General features: G+C 37.3%; 1 protein-coding gene across 4 annotated transcripts in view; it reads left to right on the top strand.

The window, feature by feature from the left end:
• Positions 1-17860, top strand: part of LOC131678499 (uncharacterized) — a 354661-nt gene that overhangs the window by 232610 nt on the left and 104191 nt on the right. For 2 of the 4 annotated variants that reach the window (XM_058958691.1, XM_058958690.1), the window contains exon 3: positions 16572-16786. The exons of the other annotated variants lie outside the window; for them this stretch is intronic. The gene's annotated coding sequence lies outside the window, so the exon portion shown is untranslated. The remainder of the gene's footprint in view (positions 1-16571; positions 16787-17860) is intronic. 4 annotated transcript variants of the gene reach the window in all.

Genomic DNA, 17860 nt, shown 5'->3' with positions numbered 1-17860 from the left:
TAGAAATAAAAAAGGAAAAAAGGAAAAATTACACTTGCACACATTTTAGACCATAGCACTCATCATTAGTATGACTATTTATTTATTTATTTAACAGAAATATAATCAGACTTTGGAGCCTAAATGGACAGATAGGGCTATGAATAGTTAAAAGCACTATGCTTGTGAAGTGCGAGTCTGAAAGTCGACATATAGTTCACCCACTGCAAAAATTCAGTAGTGGTTGATTTTGGGTACCGTAAAACTCGTCCCTGTGTCCGTGAAGTGGAACATTTGTTAAAAGAACAAATCACCAAATTTAGACATTGAATTCCATTTTTGCTCTTTTTCTTTGTTCATATAAACCTACATTTCGTGCTAAAAATTCCTCGGAGTAATTCAAAGTAGACATCGTTGTCCTTCTAAGCACCGGTTTTTTTGAGACAAAACCACAAAACCTCAACTTTCACTATTCAAATGCAAATAGTTTTTTTTTTCTAATTACAATAACTTTTTGGGTTCAGTTTTCTTTTTCTCCTATTGTGGATCGTCGAAACTATTCCATGCTATCAGCAGTTTGTTCTATTACGTAACTAGTTTGGTAGCGAATAAAGGTGTAAGTTTTAACTGATGATATTCTGCATAGTTTGTTGCTTTGTTTACCAAATTTCGTGTAAAATTTAGTATAATTCTCGTATAATACAATTAGACGAAATAAAACCATAATCATCGTGAATTGCTGCTTCATGTGGCTATAGACACCGAGGTCATTTGTACCCATCAGTCTCAAAGCCCCCTCCTCTGGGCCAACAATTTAGAGTGAAACCTTAAAACAGCGATCTATTACGTTTCACCCCTAGCCAGCTGCATTTCATTTGGAAACTTCCGAACCATGTTGAGTTCACGCTTATTTAGCACACAGAACAACTGCGGCAATGTTAAACCAAACCAAACCACACTCACACCGACATCCGGTACCGTCATCATCAGGACCCTCGGCTCGGCCGAGTGAGCCAATTGTTCCTTCAACTTTACATGCCAACATGAAATAACGAAGTTGTAAGCAATGCTGTCCAGCAGCGGTACTACCTACGTATACATTCGATTCAATCAAAAAGTTCATCGAGGGTGGTGATATCTATAGCCTACGTAACATGCAGAAGGTAACATATTTCCTTACACCGGATACATGTTGGTTGGCTTCGCTGGATTGCTTGGGTGAGAGGCGGCGAGCGAGGCGGTGGCAGTGTAAGACAAGTTTCAATCCTTTCGTCGTACACTAATGATTGTAACACCCACCACCGAACATACAGTACCGACCGATTCGTCACTGCATTTCATTCGTTTGGTCTGACCATCGCTGGCTGGCTGGTGAATGGATGGGAGCATGTTCAACAATCATCTCGGCTTCTGGTTTCTGTTGTTTATTGAAGCCTAATCCTACTGGTATCTATCTAGCAAGCTAGGCAGCTCCTTGATGAGAGGCCTGAAAACAGAATAGGTCGTCTCTGATGGAGTGTCAAAGATCGGCTTGGAAAATCTGTAGGTATCTGTGGGTTGCTTTCATCAAGCAGTGATGGAACGATGTCGTACCAATAATGAAGCGACTTTTTCGACGTATGCCAACGACGAAGCTGCGTCTGCAATTGGGCTAGCTGTTTGACCGTTGTGCTACCAACAAGCCCGGGTACGCCTACTCATCCTGACATGACAAAATTGATGTGAACTTATATATCATGTCGGGCCAGTAAATTAATAGACTCAGACAGGAATCGTACCATTTGCAAAATAAATAGAGATATGTTATGAGGATTGTAGAGAAAAGGATGATGTTTATTATAGAAGATTTTCAGGTATTCGTGGGACAGTGGCGTAGCCAGAAATTTGGTTTGGGGAGAGTTTTGACGAAAATTGTCGATTTTTCGAAAAGGCTCAAAATTTATGTAAGTTTGATAAATTCTTGAAAGTTCAGAAACAAATTTAGTCTAACAGTTGCCTTTTATAGTATTCTTTTAAATCAAAGTATAAAAATACAAAGTTCACATTTAAAGTGGAATAAATGTCCGAAAACTTTTCTAACGATTCAGATCAGTTAGTTTCAAAAGCAACTTTGGAGTTTTAACAACCTCGAAATAGCTTTCCACCATAAAAAACGCATCTTTTGGTGTAATATTTTGGTGATTATATCTTCTAGAAGAAATTATGAAGAATGAAAAAACGGTGTCTTCAACATAGTTATTGATAATGTTCTAAACAACTCTCTTAACAATATGAATGCCATATGAATGCTACATGAATGCAGTATATTGAGATATAGAACGATATTTAAGAAATTCTCTTAAAGCCAGTTCTTTTCTTTTTTTATTGTAGGGGAGAGGGGGTAACAATGAAACACATTTTTATACGATTTCATTTTGATGATAATACATGTTATTTGTGTAGCTAAAAGTGATACATAGTTTCACTCTGTTGTTAACTAATGCATATATATTTTCCAGCTGGTAAAATTCACGGGAAATAACTTTTTTTGGGTAATCAACAGTCGGTGGTAAAATGTACCAGTGAGCCCCATGGGTAGGAACTATGAAACACGACGTCGTTTAGAGTGAAATATTCTACTTGCGAATTTCATTCTTTTGTTTTGACGAATAAAGATCCTAAAGCTTCCTATTAAAGTTATTTTGAGACGCAAATTGTTTGTTTCCGCAAGATATCACTATATCATCGCGTAATATCGGACCACCATATATGCATATAAGATGCAATCCTGAAAGAGGCGATAATTTCTACAAAACTTGCCCAAATTGAGAAACTTTCCTTTTAATGAAATGTATTTATCGTGGAAAATCGGAACCCATTCACATTTTAATATAGATCACAAAGACAAGAAATTTTCACTGTTCCCCATATATCATCGTTTCACAGCTACCCAATGGGTCTATTTATGAAGATTGTCAAATTGCACAGAACCATGACAAGTTACCAAAAAACTTTGTTCGCGGCAAATGTTGAGCATAAAATTTGCTACAAATAACAGTAGAAAAAAAACATTTTTCTGGCGAACGGTAACTCATAAAAATGAAATAATGATTTTTATGGCAAATTTACTCTGACTGTTATAAAACAAACAAATATCCATTAAAAGAGATAGAGTTATCAGAAATTTTCCAAAATATAGTAACACGTGTAAAGAATTAGAAACCATGAAATATGAGGGAATGAGACGATTATGTTCATGCATTATGATTTTTTTGCGATTGTTTCATAGTTCCTGCTGATCCACCGTTACCCTCTCTCCCCTAGGCTTCAGAGACTACCTTGAATAGAATTTGAATTAAATTGTTTATATACAGCAGATGAGATTGATCAATAACTGTAATATCAGAATAACTTATTTTAAAGGTGTTCCTTCACATATAACCTAATATATTTTGATATTCTAAATACACGGAGTGAGAACAAAATTAGTTATGGAATGTTCTCAGCAAAGTTTTTGTTCATTTTAATTATAGAGGCAGTAACCTTATGGCCTTTCTGCTCTTTTTTCAGGATAGAAAAATTTCTAACCTGACGTACGTGGGTTGGGAATCGAACCCAGGTGAGCTTCGTACAAGACAATCGACCGACCAAGTACGCTATGCTCGCTTCATTCAATAAAGTTGTTTGAAATTGCATTTTTAAAAACTTTTCTGAAGACATTAAATCTCGAACTAAATTGGTATTAATAGTAAATTGTTTATAGTTGCTTCTAGGAGGATTGTCTGCCACAAGATACTACACATCCAAAGTTGACAGTTGCGAAATAATGTAATTGTGATCGTAAAAAATGTTTTCGATTGTAAATTTTTACTTTTCTTCTGCTTAGAGGCTATTTATATAAATGATAAACCAAAAAAATAAATGCCCATAAAAACCGATCGCGGTCTGCTAAAGACAAACGGGAAATGTCACTTTTCATCATATTCCTTCTTCTTTCCATAATATTATTGTCGTTGTCAATCACACTGAGTTTTTGTCTTAACTTTACGTATACAAAAGAAAGAAAAGAAAAATACATTTTAACTAGTATAAATTGTCCATATTATGTTGCAATTGTCCAAGAAAAAAAATTGTCTTGAGGAACAGCTCATGAAATAAAGAATGGAAAATTTTCTAATATTTAATTCAACGAATATGTCAATGTAGTTATTGCTAGATTGATTTCTGTCCATATTATTCAGTGCAATGGTTACATTGTCGATATCATCAAAATTAAAACTACGCGATGTTTTTCCATATGCTGTAACGATTTAACGAAACAAACAAGATACGGTCGCGAACGTCACTGCCCAATACCTTGCCAGTCCAAAACATTGCAAGTTCTCAAAGGCTACAAAAATAGTGCTCGTTCATAATTGTGCATTATTTCCTAGAATTAGGCTGCTAATGTATTGGTAATTCAATTCTCCGCGTAATACAATAATGTTAATAATGGTGTGATATATATTCTAACAAAAACTGTTTCCCTCTCCTAGGTTGACGGGTTTGACGGTATTGCAAACATCTTCAACCATATTTGAGCAGACAAGTGGTTTTAGATGGTTATTGCATTACGCCTCGATAGTGGTGCATCGAGGAGACCGAGAGGGCTTATGGGCCTTTTTTATGTTTTGTGTTATTTCATACTCTGCACCAGCCCAAACTAACAGTCAGCTAAGAGCCTGTGCACACTAGCGTGGCTGATTGGCGAGTCGCCGTGGATTGACTTTTTCTGTGGGCTGTGTTTGCAGACATTGTTCAACAGCTTAACGGCTGTCTTTTTGAGTACGGCTCGCAGTGGGAGTCATTGTGTGTCGATTTATCGGTCGACCTCGTCAACGTGCACAGGTGCATTAAAAAAAATAACAGTTGAACCCTATTAGTTGTGTTGTGTTGTAATAATCGTAGTTTTTAGTACTAGTGTACAATTGTTATGTGCTAGTCGTATGTCTATCTGTGTATGTGTTCGTCAGGGTATTTGTGACATATGGGTTAGGGAACGGATGCAGAACTGGCTTATATGATAGAATAGTGGGTAATCCTTCTTGGGATCACCTTTTACCGGTGTTCAATTCGTGCATTCGATTCGATTCATTCGGATTGGATAAATGAAGGTACGATTAATTTACCGACGCACGTCAATCATCCATTCCCGGTCAGCATAGCATGAGAAACTTCTAACGGAATGTAATTGTCGTTAATGGTAAATATATATCATTTTCTGGCATTTAGACGATTCTAAGTAGTTTTATTGCATGTTACATGTGTGTTGTTCAATTAATACTCAATAACAATACTAACTCTTCTCCGTGGGCTTCGCGGTGGACTCCAGACTGCAAATTTTTATGCTAAGGAATTTGTAGCTTGGAGACCTTGGATTCTGTTGGCCCCTAGAATCTAATAGCGGCGCGTGCTTCAGTTGGTGGATTGAAGCGAAGGGATACCCTGACGACTGGAAAATTGTATTATTTTTGCTATCTATTCAACTAGATCCAGACCGATGCAGTATCCTATAGTTGATGGTTCATTACATATAATCTAAATTAAATATCATTCAATTGCACAATGCATTAAAACTTAAGGCAATTTGCCAAAGTACTCGGATCATACCAATTTAAACCAAAATCTAAAGTAAACATCATTCAATTGCACAATGTATTGAATTTAAAATTTAAGTGAACTATCCAAAGTATTGGGATCATATCAAATCAAATGTTCAAAATGTGCCCAGTAATTTTGAAGAACCATCATCCACGCGAACCAAACCGTCAAATAAAGTGGCTATGTTCCCAAATATAAGCAACTTAGAATACGTCCCTCCCATTCTTTTCTTCTACTTCATTTGTCTGTTTTTGTTCTATTTGTGTGTTAACCAAAAAAATTAGTCAATTTATACGCTTCTACTTAATGTCTTCATTTTTTGCCTTTCTCAATAGAAAGGTATTGCAATTGCTCTGAAAACCGACTTTTTAACGGAGGCCCGGAGGGCCGAGTGATATATACCATTCGATTCAGTTCGTCGAGTTCGGCAAATGTCTGTGTGTGTATGTATGTATGTGTGTGTATGTATGTATGTATGTGTGTATGTGCGTCTGTGTGTGTGTACGCGAACACAATCTCACTCACTTTTCTCAGAGATGGATGAACCGATTTTTACAAACTTAGTCCCAGATGAAAGGTGCAACGTTCCCATAGGCTGCTATTGAATTTCTAATGGATCCGACTTCCGGTTCCGGAATTACAGGATGATGAGTACGATCACGCAGAAAATGTCGATTTTAAGAAACTCTGCAATGAATGTATAATGGTGAAAATTTTTCCAAAATGTGACCACAACTGCTTCGATTTGTAGTACTAGGTCATTAACAGCCATTCAAAGTCTCTTTGGTCATATTGGCCACCATCATCGGTTTCGGAAGCCCCGGCGGAAGTATCCAAATTCAGACTAACAGTCACATCGGTTTCTCGGAGATGGCTAGACCGAATCAACCAAACTTAGTCTCAAATGAAAGATGTTGGGTCCCCGTAAATGGCTTTTAAATTTTATCCCTAACCGACTTCCGGTTCCGGAGTTACGGGTTGTGGCGTGCGATCACATAGCAAATTGTGATTCAAACCGATACCCCGATGGAAGCAAAAAAGGTAAAAATTTCGCTAAAATGTCTCTCAAATAACTTAACTTTGCAGTTCTAGGTCACCAACGGCCAAAAAAACTTTCGTTGACTACATTGACCACCATAGACGGTTCCGGAAGTGCCCGGGAAAAGCGGCCAACTTTCATAACTAGCAAACTCATATCAGTTTCTCGGAAATGGTTGGGCCGATTTTCACAAACTTAGTCCCAAATGATAGCTATATTATCCCCACAGATGTCTGTAAAATTTCGCTTGTATGGTTCCGGAAATATAGACTGAACGGTCCGGTCACACATTAAATTCCCATATAAGCCGGAACTCAAAAATTTTTTCAAAGGGGGGACCCCATGAAATTTCAGAAATCGAATTCGTATTTTTGATGCTAAACATCTTTAAAATGCATGAAACGTCGAGATTTTATGTTATCACGAAATTTTTTTTTTTTTAAATCGACTTTTTGGGACTTCGCCGATTTTGCACCTTTTTGACTTTCTCAATAGAAAGGTATTGCAATTGCTCTGAAAACCGACTTTTTAACAGAAAAAGAATAACAGTCACATCGGTTTCTCGGAGATGGCTAGACCGATTCGACTAAACTTGGCCTCAAATGAAAAGTATTTAATTTCATCCCGATCCGACTTCCGGTTCCGGAGTTACAGGTTGTGGCGTGCGATCACATAGCAAATTGTGATTCAAACGGATACTCCGATGAAAGCAAAAAAGGTAAAAATTTCGCTAAAATATCTCTCAAACAACTTAAATTTGCTGTTCTAGGTCACCGACGGCCAACCAAACTTTCGTTCACTACATTGACCACCATAGACGGTTCCAGAAGTGCCCGGGAAAAGCGGCCATCTTTCAAAATTTACGAACTCACATCAGTTTCCCGGAAATGGTTGGGCCGATTTTCACAAACTTAGTCCCAAATGATAGCTATAATATCCCCACAGATGTTTATAAAATTTCGTACGGATCGCTTATATAGGGCCGGAAATATAGACTAAATCGTCCGGTCACATGAAATTCCCATATAAGCCGGAACTCAATTTTTTTCAAAGGGGGGACCCCATGAAATTTCAGAGATTGAATTCGTATTTTTAAAGCCAAACATCTTTAAAATGCATGAAACGTCGAGATTTCATGTTATCCCGAAAAATTTTTTTTTTATAAAAATCGACTTTTTGGGACTTTGCCGATTTCGCACCTTTTTTCAGTTCAATATTACCGTGGATGTTTTTTCTTTTTCAAAATTTTAGAACTCGAATAATGATTTATTTTCCTGTATATAGTTGTCATGTGATGTACAATAATAAAATGTAATATAGGCATTTAAAAGTTTTAATGAATATAAACAACGCACACATTCTCGTGATTCATGATTGAGAAGGGCACAATTGCACCGCTAGGTGGATTAAAATAGGTTTTTTTCTTTTAATTCGGCATTTTCTTTTTTGCTTTTATCACTATATATTAATTTAGATTCATTATAACACTCCCTAACACAATCAATTGCGAATTCTCTCATATACACTCATAATATCTCATTCAAAACGTACAAACGCCGCTAGTCTTCGCGATAACACAAACCAGGTCACAAACGCGAACATGCAATTGTAATCATCCACACATACTCGCGATCTCGCCGACAACCCACCGCTCGCGCGTTCATGAGTCGGTCACGTTAGGATGTTCCTGCCCTCGTTCTTAACAGCCTAGATTCATGTCTTCAGTTGGACCAATAAAAAATGAGGCTCATATTCATTAGACAACATATTCCATGGAAACGTGACAGGGAACTCTAGTGTTATGGGGGAATTATCTTCTGGTACCTGAACCGTACACTAAAAACTAAGCAACAAACTCACGGTCCGTGCGATCATTCAAGAACACACGCGAATATGCATATGACCACACAGTTACAAAAACGAATTTATACACGCAATCATATACGTACTGGCATACGCGACAAACACGTGAACATACAAGCGCTTGAGCTTTTCGCGATCTTCCACGCACATCTACGGTTGCGGTCTTACAAACTTGATAAAACCACGGGATAAAATGAACTTTTTAACACTTATAAATTGACATCACATAATCACAAAATACTTACATTAGCTATCAAACCTTATGGAAAAACATATTGTATTTATTTCTGAACAGCCAACAGTAGTACTGCTCAATGCACCTTTTCATCACATTCTGCAGCGCAATTATTCGTCAAGTATACATCAATCCATTAACCCTACCCCAACCCACACCCTGTTCCTCTCCCATGGCGTTTTGGTGGTCCGCATAGACTATTCTGCCATTACCCCTCCTCTCATCGGCCTTGGACTGACTTGCGCTATCATTGCCCCACCAAACGCTGCAAAATGAAAATGATATATATTCGAACAAAAACTGTTAACTTAAATGAAGAAAGCGTCTAATCTTCCTTTTTGCAATAACACAGAACAATAGGAATCTGGGGAATTGCTACAGTCCCGTACTCAAAAAAATTCTTCACAAAATTACGAATTGTCTTATTTGGAGGCGCCGAATGCCTGCCACATTTTTTACGATAAGTACGCACAGTTTTCACTATTGGAACAATTGTTTTCAATGTAAAGCGCTACGATTACCGCGCGTTCTCTTGATGTAAAGCGACTCATAGCTAAAATGGCACCAAATGACGTTTCAGAATTGTGTTTATCTGTCAAAATCGGCTGGAAAATGGCGGAAGTTGTTCAATGTTGAAATAGTGTACATCCAGATGGCGCACCCTGTTTGAATAAAATGAAAAAAAATATTAAACTGAATTATATAATGAAAAAAACAAATTAAATGAATACAAAGAATGAAATCACAAAATGTCAAAGCACCCAGATGATTTAAAAGCTCAAAATGAAGAGAATGAAATGAATAAATTAAATAAATTTATAATACCAAAATGATACACTAATCAATTGAATTAAAATAATAAAGCTAGATTAATAGATAAAATGAATAAAATAAATTAAATTTGAGATCAATAGGAATCAATTAAATTAAATGCTATGACTAAAATAATCGAAAGAATTGAAACAAGTAAACGTATTATCATGCACAAAACGACTGAAGCGAATAAAATGAATTCAATGTATACATAAAGGAGATGTATAATAAAAAAATATTCAAAAACAGAAACTGAAAAAAATAATAAAATGAATAAAATTAATGAAGCAATTTCTTCATATGCTTAAAAATAAAAATAAAATGAGTTATTCAATAAATGAAACGAACCAAATACTTAAAATGAAAAATAAATAATATAACTAAATATCATCAATGCATGTTTAATTAATTAATGAAGAACCTCTGACAGAGAATTGCTTTAAAAAGGTTATTGCATTACGCCTTGATAGTGGTGTATCAAGGTGACCGAGAGGGCTTGTGGGTTTGCATATGTTTTGTGTTTTTATACTTTGCACTTGCCCAAACTAATGATCAACGATTAAAAAAATATGAAAGTAGAAGACTATTAGTGTTAGTGTAGTATTTATTGTCGTTATTGTAGTTTTTAGTTTTAGCTATGTGCTAGCCGCATGTCTCTGTGTATGTTTACGTCTCAAACAGCTGGGTTAACGTCTATTTTTGACAGTTGGGTCAGGGAATAGATGCAGAACTGGCGTATATGATAGAATAGTGGGTAATATATTGTCCCGCGTGCATTTTTTTCCTTCCTGAGATTCGTTCGTCACTTCACTTTCGGTGTTCAATTTACCAACGCACGTGAATCGTCCGTTCCCGTTCACCATAGTATGACTATATTCTAATAAAATGCAATGGTCGTTAATGATTAAAAATTACATTTGTTGGCATTTACTCGAGCTCAAGTTGTTCGATTGTTTGTTACATGTGTTTTTTTCTTCCCTACTGTTAATTTTCCTTCTCGCCTTCCTCATAAAAAAGGTAATAGAATCACTCTGAAAATCGCGTCGCTACACGACTCAGTTCGTCAAGTTCGGAAAAAGTCTGTATGTGCGTATTGGGTGTATATGTCAAAAATATCACTCGTTTTTCTCAGAGATGGCCAGACCGATTTGAACAAACTTAGTCTCAAATGGAAGGTTCTATCTTCCCATTGGCCGCTCTTGATTTTTGTCTCGATCGGAATGCCGGTTCCGGAGTTACAGATTGAAGAATGCGTCCACACAGTCATCTTCCATATAAACTTATACCACTATGATATCAAAATGATGCAAAAAATATTAAAATGATTTGCAAAATTACTTAAATTTGCCAGTCTAGATCACTAATGACAAACCAAAGTAAGTCGCTTTGACCACCTACCGCGGTTGCTGAGTCCATAGAAGCAGAAACTGAATAATGCTCAAAGAGAGGAGGAAAATTTGAAAATCGAATTTCATGTCAATTTTTTTTAACCCTTGTGAAGGCAAGCTAAAATCCTAACATTAAAGGGCAAGCCGGGCCTCAGGCCCGTCTAAATTCAAGCTCCTTTTCGCCGTTCTCATATAGAAAGGTTATGCAATAGGTCGAAATTTCGACTTTTCAACCGAGACCAAATCTCTTATACCATTCGACTCAGTTCGTCGAGATCGTAAAATGTCTGTATGTGTGTATGTATGGATGTATGTGTGTGGCAAGCAGTCTCTCCGATTTTTCTCAGAGGTGGCTGGACCGATTTGTACGAATTTAGTCTCAAATGAAAGGCCTTCCCATCGGTCGCTATTGATTTTTTTTATTGATCCGACTTTCGGTTCTGGAGTTATGTGTTGAAGAGTACAATCACACTGCAAATTTCCATAGAAACTGATACCACCATGATGTCCAAATGATGCAATATATATTAAAATATGTGCAACATTACTTGGCTTTGCATGTCTAGATCATTAATAACCCACCAAAGGCACTTCGACCACATTGACCAGCTATGGCGGTTCTTGATGACCCGGGGGAACTTACCAAGTTCCTAAGATAATGTCATACCTATTTCTCAGCGAATTCTTTACCGATTTTTACAAACTTGGTTTCAAATGAAACGTACAGCATTCCCATTGGTTGCTGTTGAATTTCTAATTGATCCGACTTCCGGTTCCGGAATTACAGGATGATGAGTACGTGCACGCAGCAAATCCCGATTTCAGCGTATAAGGCGATGGATGTAAAAAGGTCAAATTTTTTTTCCTAAAGGTGAGTACTCGGAAGATCACGTCGACTGTCGATTGGTTCTGAGCTCCATTTCGTTTGAACACGACCAATAAATGTTTCTGGGTTGCTATTAATTTCTTCTGATGCATAACCGGAGTACATATTTAGATTCTTCTTCCCAGTCTGCATCAGATTCATTGTCGGAAGCAATATCATTCGCATCTTCTTCCTCGCTTAACATATCAGCTTCGGCATCGTCTGCTGTTGAATTTGCTCGAATTTCTTCCATTATTTCGGATTCTTTGAGACGATTGAAAACATGGGCATATCGCTTTATAGCCATTTCAATTTTTTGTTGCTTTTAGATCCTACAATTTGAATAATTACGACAACTATAACACAAAGAATAGACAACAAAAATAGACAATAACGACAGAGTTAGGTTATGTTTTATCCAAATAATTGTCAAGTAGACCACAGTGGGTGAAATAAAAGTATTTACCCAAAAAAATATGACATACGTAATTATCGTATGCTATTTTTACATTTCTTATAAAAGAATGTATAGAATTCGCTCAAACTTTCAAGATTTTTTTCTTATAAGAAAAGGTAAAAAGATAAAATCAATCAAAACATGAAAAAATTCCTGCTAATATGAAGATGAACTCATCAAAATGTTTTTTTCAGATAAATATTAATGTATAAAACTCGTGGTATTCCTAGTAAATATTGCATGCACACCGGGCCTGCCAGGCCCGGCTTGCCTTTTTGTGCATGTAAAAAATTCAAACATAGCTGCGCATCACTCCATAGATGAAAATTTCACAATTCTTTATTTTTGTTATAGATTTCAAAGCTACTTATCAAAATTTCCATGCCCAAGCTTATACTGCATACACATTTTTTGTAACTAAAAAATTGTAACGTGCCGGGCCTCTGAGACCCGCTTGTCTTTTTGAGGGTTAAATGCATGAAACGTCGATATTTGATGCAAAGTCGAAAAAAATTTTGGACGAAAATGACATGGCTATTTTTTGGAGACTGAGATAGAGTTTCTGGAATTTACCATGGCGTAGCTAGGGGTGTACGAAGAGCGGTTATCTACCCCCACTGATAACACCTTCCCCTCACTCACATCCTTCCTTTAAACCACTAGCAGAGCATCACCCCATACATTTCTTATAACTCCTTGACTCATGCATTAAGCTTGACTAATCAAAAACATGTCGCTCATAGTCACCAGGAAACACGTTCCTTAACTACGTGACCAGGAATTGTAGTGATATGGGAGAACTCACTCTCTTATAGCATCTGAACCGAAAACTGAAAACTAAATATCAGATTCAATACCCGCACGCGATCATTCAGGAAGTTGCGAATTGCCTCACGGATATTGAAAATATTTTATACACACGAACACTCTTGCACACGCGACAAACGCGTTAACATACAAACACTCGAGTCCTTCGCAATCATCCAGGCATACCTACGCTCACAATCCCGCAAACAGGATAATACCAAGGTGACTAGGTGAACGTTTTAGTACTTATAAATTCCCAAACACGGTGAATCGGGTACGTCCGGAAATCTAACCGCCTTCCTAACAACTAGCTCATATTCACTAAGTAACACGTTCCTTGACGACATGATCGGAAACTCTAGTGATATGAAAAAGCTCACTTTCTTCTAGCATCTGAGCCGTGCACCGAAAATTAAGTATCAGATTCACGGCCCGCGCGCGATCGTTCAAAAACACTGGCACATATGCGAAAGTACGCACGGTCTTATAATAGATGCTAGACATACACGTTAGTACACACTATATACAAACGCACACGCGATCGAACACGTAAACGTACAAATGCTCGAGACCTTTGCGATGATACACGCGATCGTAAAGTCCCTACGCCCATGTGTGCGGGCGATAACCGTACAATGAATATCACATTCAGAGCCACGCTTCGCTGAAATTGGTCTCAAGCAGTGTTTTAGTGGGTGACATTTCCTGTCCCGTCTGCAATTGTAGAGAATGATTTTGACAGGAAGACCCTAGCTCTACAGCTGCAGTAGGAAACCTCTCGAAAAAAAGCTGGCCTTACATTATACTTATATTATCGCTTTTCAGTCGAGACCATTTTGGTAAATAAATACCATATGATGGCTAGAATTTTTTTCGACAACAATCAAGCCCTCTATCTAACCAAACATTTTTTTGGTACAGTAGAAGTGTTCTTGAAGAAATAAATCATAAAACTATTAAGTAACCTTTCATAGTTTTAAAAAGATCTAGAATACCATATTAAGAATACATCGACTTAATCTGAAAGTTTTGAGAGAGCTTCGGAAAATACTCTTGAGAATCGTTTGGTCCTATTTTGTCTAAAGAGAGGTATGTGGCTGTCTTGAAGCAGTTTAGTGGAGTAATTGGTTTTATAGAACTAGTCTCGAAGATATCTTCAAGTATACTATAAATCTAAATTTTGCTGCAGACGTACTGACAATGATAATCTTTCCTGGCCGTGGCTCGCACATGTCACTAGTTTAGGAGACCATCGTCACAACGTTTGAACCGGCCCATCACGGCCAGGATCGAAGAGTGTCGGTCACGATTTCGAACGTAATCGGATTATATGCTTATCGAATAAACTAGTGTGTTTTTATTAGTCCAAAAGAAATCATACTAAAATTCAGATTTTTTGCTTTCTAAAGGCCTATCACTCTAAGACGATGGAGATGTTTAGTCGAGTATTATTAAAATTTGAGGAAACGTTAAATCTCCAATTTCTGTTTACATCTAATGGATGTTACATGAAATTGCCGGGGTTTCAATAACCTCTACCACCAACGCTATAACTAAATGAGAGTAAAATTGTAACCAGCAAATCCGAAAGTCGTAGGCGCATTTATTCAATAATTAAAAACACTACTCTGTAGAAGGGGAACTCTTGTGTAAGTGTGCATACGTATCGAAATGGCCAAATTAACCGGTCAAACTGATCCGCTGATGGTGCGCAGTGATTCATTCGCTAACAAGCGATTCCGTTTGAAGAGAGCCATGAATGTAATCTTCACATTTGAATGGCTCGTACAAATGGCATCCATTTGGAAGCTAGATTCACGCTAGGAAGAAAACATCACCGCTGCTGCTGGTGGGTGGCTTACTTGGAATTGAAACGAAAAAAAACAAAAAAAAGACGAGAACACATGACGCCTCGGCCAGGCGGTTGTTCAACTTGTGGACCGGCAGCAGTAATAAGCGCCATCTCCGGTGTTCGGTCCGGTTTAAAACCCACTGAGCTAACCACCGATAGAGCCATGTGCCGATGACGGGGTACGATATCAAAATATGCATTATTGACTAAGCGATGGTCATTATTGAGAGTGAGAAATCAATGCTAATAGGTAACAATAGGATTGAAATCGAAAGTGCTTCCAGTGTTGATGAAAAGGTAGAAAACCGAAATTTTAACGCTTCATTTAGCTGCTTCAGTCCGGCGGTGCGGAGCTCGTTTAAGGGGGACTATTGATGGCGAAGGATTTAAATGCGATATGCTTATAGTTGAGATTGATCTTGACAGTTAAATTACATCCCAAACGTTAGCCAAGGTTAGCTTTTGATTTCATTAGTTTATATTTATCGGATCTTGTTGGTATAGTGATGAATTGTGATAAATCGGCATCGTTTCCTCTGAATACGCTACTGTGAACATGCAATCCCGGTAAAGTCACTTTAAGGTTCAACTGAGCAAGCCTCGAAAAGCGATCATCTTTGAAAAGAAAAAAAGCACTTTTTTTGCTTACCGTTGAGATAATCTTCATAAAAATCTACCAGTAGTATTTTAATAATGTTCCGAATACGTTGGTTGATTTTCATGAAGATTTTGTAAAGAGTGGTAAAAAACTACATTTTTCTTTTCAAAGACTGGAGACTTTCTCAGTTGAACCTTAACCATAGCATTATTCGCTTCAATTTGGATTATGTTTGCAGATTCTTGTGAACATTGATTGGGAACCCGAGTAAATTTGCACGGTCTCAAACAGTACTGTACTGTTCCTTAAAAATCACAGATTTTACTACCACTAAAACGATTTAATAGTTCAAATATCCTCTAAATATAACAGTTCCCACTGTCACTCCCAAAAACGAAAATGTTCTTAGTTCCAACACGCATTTAATTTTGCTTCTCGCGAAATTTTTCCCATCTAAAAACCAATCTGAAATTGAAGGGTTCATACTCAGTGCCAGTGACTTGCGATGATTTCATACTTTAACACAGATATTGTCTACGTTTGTCCGTTTGAACAATTTAAAAGATGTTTTTTTCACATCGGAACAATTTCTTCATAAACGAAAATGAATAGCACTTTATCCAGTTCTTTATTTGCCAGCGTTTATGTATCTGCTACAGAGCTGGAGGGTATATTTTCCACCGAAATAAAAAAAAGGTACAGCATTTCTCGATGGTTTCAGTTGAGAGTTAAGCTTTTTACATCGTCGTTTTTCTTTCGTTATGCTGCGGTAATGCGATAGTAAACATATTGTTAGCCGACTGATGTTCCACACACGTGGAAGATTCCGTTAGCTTTCTGCTCGCTGCTCGTGTTCTGCTGAAACGAGAAAGCCACACGCGCCGTTGCTGGTGGAAAGATACCCCCATTCCTCCCCTTCCCAGAACTATCGTACAATAAATCACTCTACTTTACATTGTACTTGGTACTTGGTTTTTCATAAGACGATCCACCTTTTTAGCGAAGCACAGTTTTGATGGTTTCCTTTTCTTTCTATGCTTTGTTTTTGGCTTATAGGTGGAGACAGAGAGCGAGAGTGAGCGGTTGAACATCAGAACCGGTGAGGAGCTTTGAAGTGGCTGGTGGAGGGAAGCTATGTAAAAAGCAGCATCATGTCGGATTGCTTCGAGGGCAAGTCGGTTGACTGAAAAGATTATTCTTGCCCGGCGGCTGCTTACTTCTGACAACTGGCAAGGGATACTCCGCGAAACACCGGACGGATACAAAAAACGGTAAGTATCGGATCTTTCGGAACGAGGAATGTTCAACAGGGGATTCCATGGAAATTATGAATTTCTGCCCCCGTGTAGCTGCAGTGGTCGGAAAGACAAAGTCACAAAGTCGAGGAATTTTACTCGTATTAAAGTACGAGGTAGTGGAATGTCCCCGGTTGTGTTTTTTGTCATAGCTTTTGTTAGGGTCATCTAATATTCATTGTTGGCATACCGTTGTACTAATACCTTGGTCTGGAAGTTTAGATGTCTCATAAGCACCAGATATTATTATGAAATCTAAAATAGCTTTGTAAATTTTTTTTCAAGGAAATTTTGATTATAACATTAATATATGAAGTTTTTACCCCGGTTAGTTAATGAAATTACTACGGGTGACCTAACTGACCGATTTTAACTAACCAACCAGCAATGAAATTGTCATAGAACACAGGTTGTTCGTGATTTGTTCCGAAATGAAAAGTTACTATTTTCATTATATTTTTTGAACAACGGTTTTTAACAAAATGAAATAAAGAGATGTTTTGGACCTTCTTCTTGGTCGAAATCTACATATTCTACTTTCAGTCGCTAACACAATGCCGCCGAGAACAAAATGGCCTGCTTTTTGTAACTGAATTATTCCACGCCTAACATCGACACGCACGGATGTTGAACAACCGATTGAAAGTGTACACGGTTTGACTTTCCGCGACCCCGCATGAGCCCACACGTTTGTTGTAGTTTTTATCGCATTATCAAGCGAAAATTATGGAAGCGCCTTCAGCCTATAACTTTGAATTCAAAGCGATGATATACGTATGTTTATATGTTAATCGATTGAAATTAGTGCAGGCTACAATTTACAGAAGAAAGTATATTGACATTTATTTTTCTTTCTTTTTAATAAACCGAAGTTTACCAAATATTAATGTGTAGTTCCGAGGTATAACCTCGTAACCATTTCCTATTATTTAGTAAAAAAAATCTCAAAAATATGCTCAGCAAAGGATTTACTCGAATTTGGCTTAGCACGTCAACCAAAGTTCGATATAAATTGTTTAAAGTTTCTATCAGTTATTCAACTTCAATCGC

The sequence above is a fragment of the Topomyia yanbarensis genome, chromosome 2 (assembly GCF_030247195.1).
Source record: "Topomyia yanbarensis strain Yona2022 chromosome 2, ASM3024719v1, whole genome shotgun sequence".
In the NCBI taxonomy this organism is placed as follows: domain Eukaryota; kingdom Metazoa; phylum Arthropoda; class Insecta; order Diptera; family Culicidae; genus Topomyia; species Topomyia yanbarensis.
This window is presented reverse-complemented; position numbering and strand designations above follow the sequence as displayed.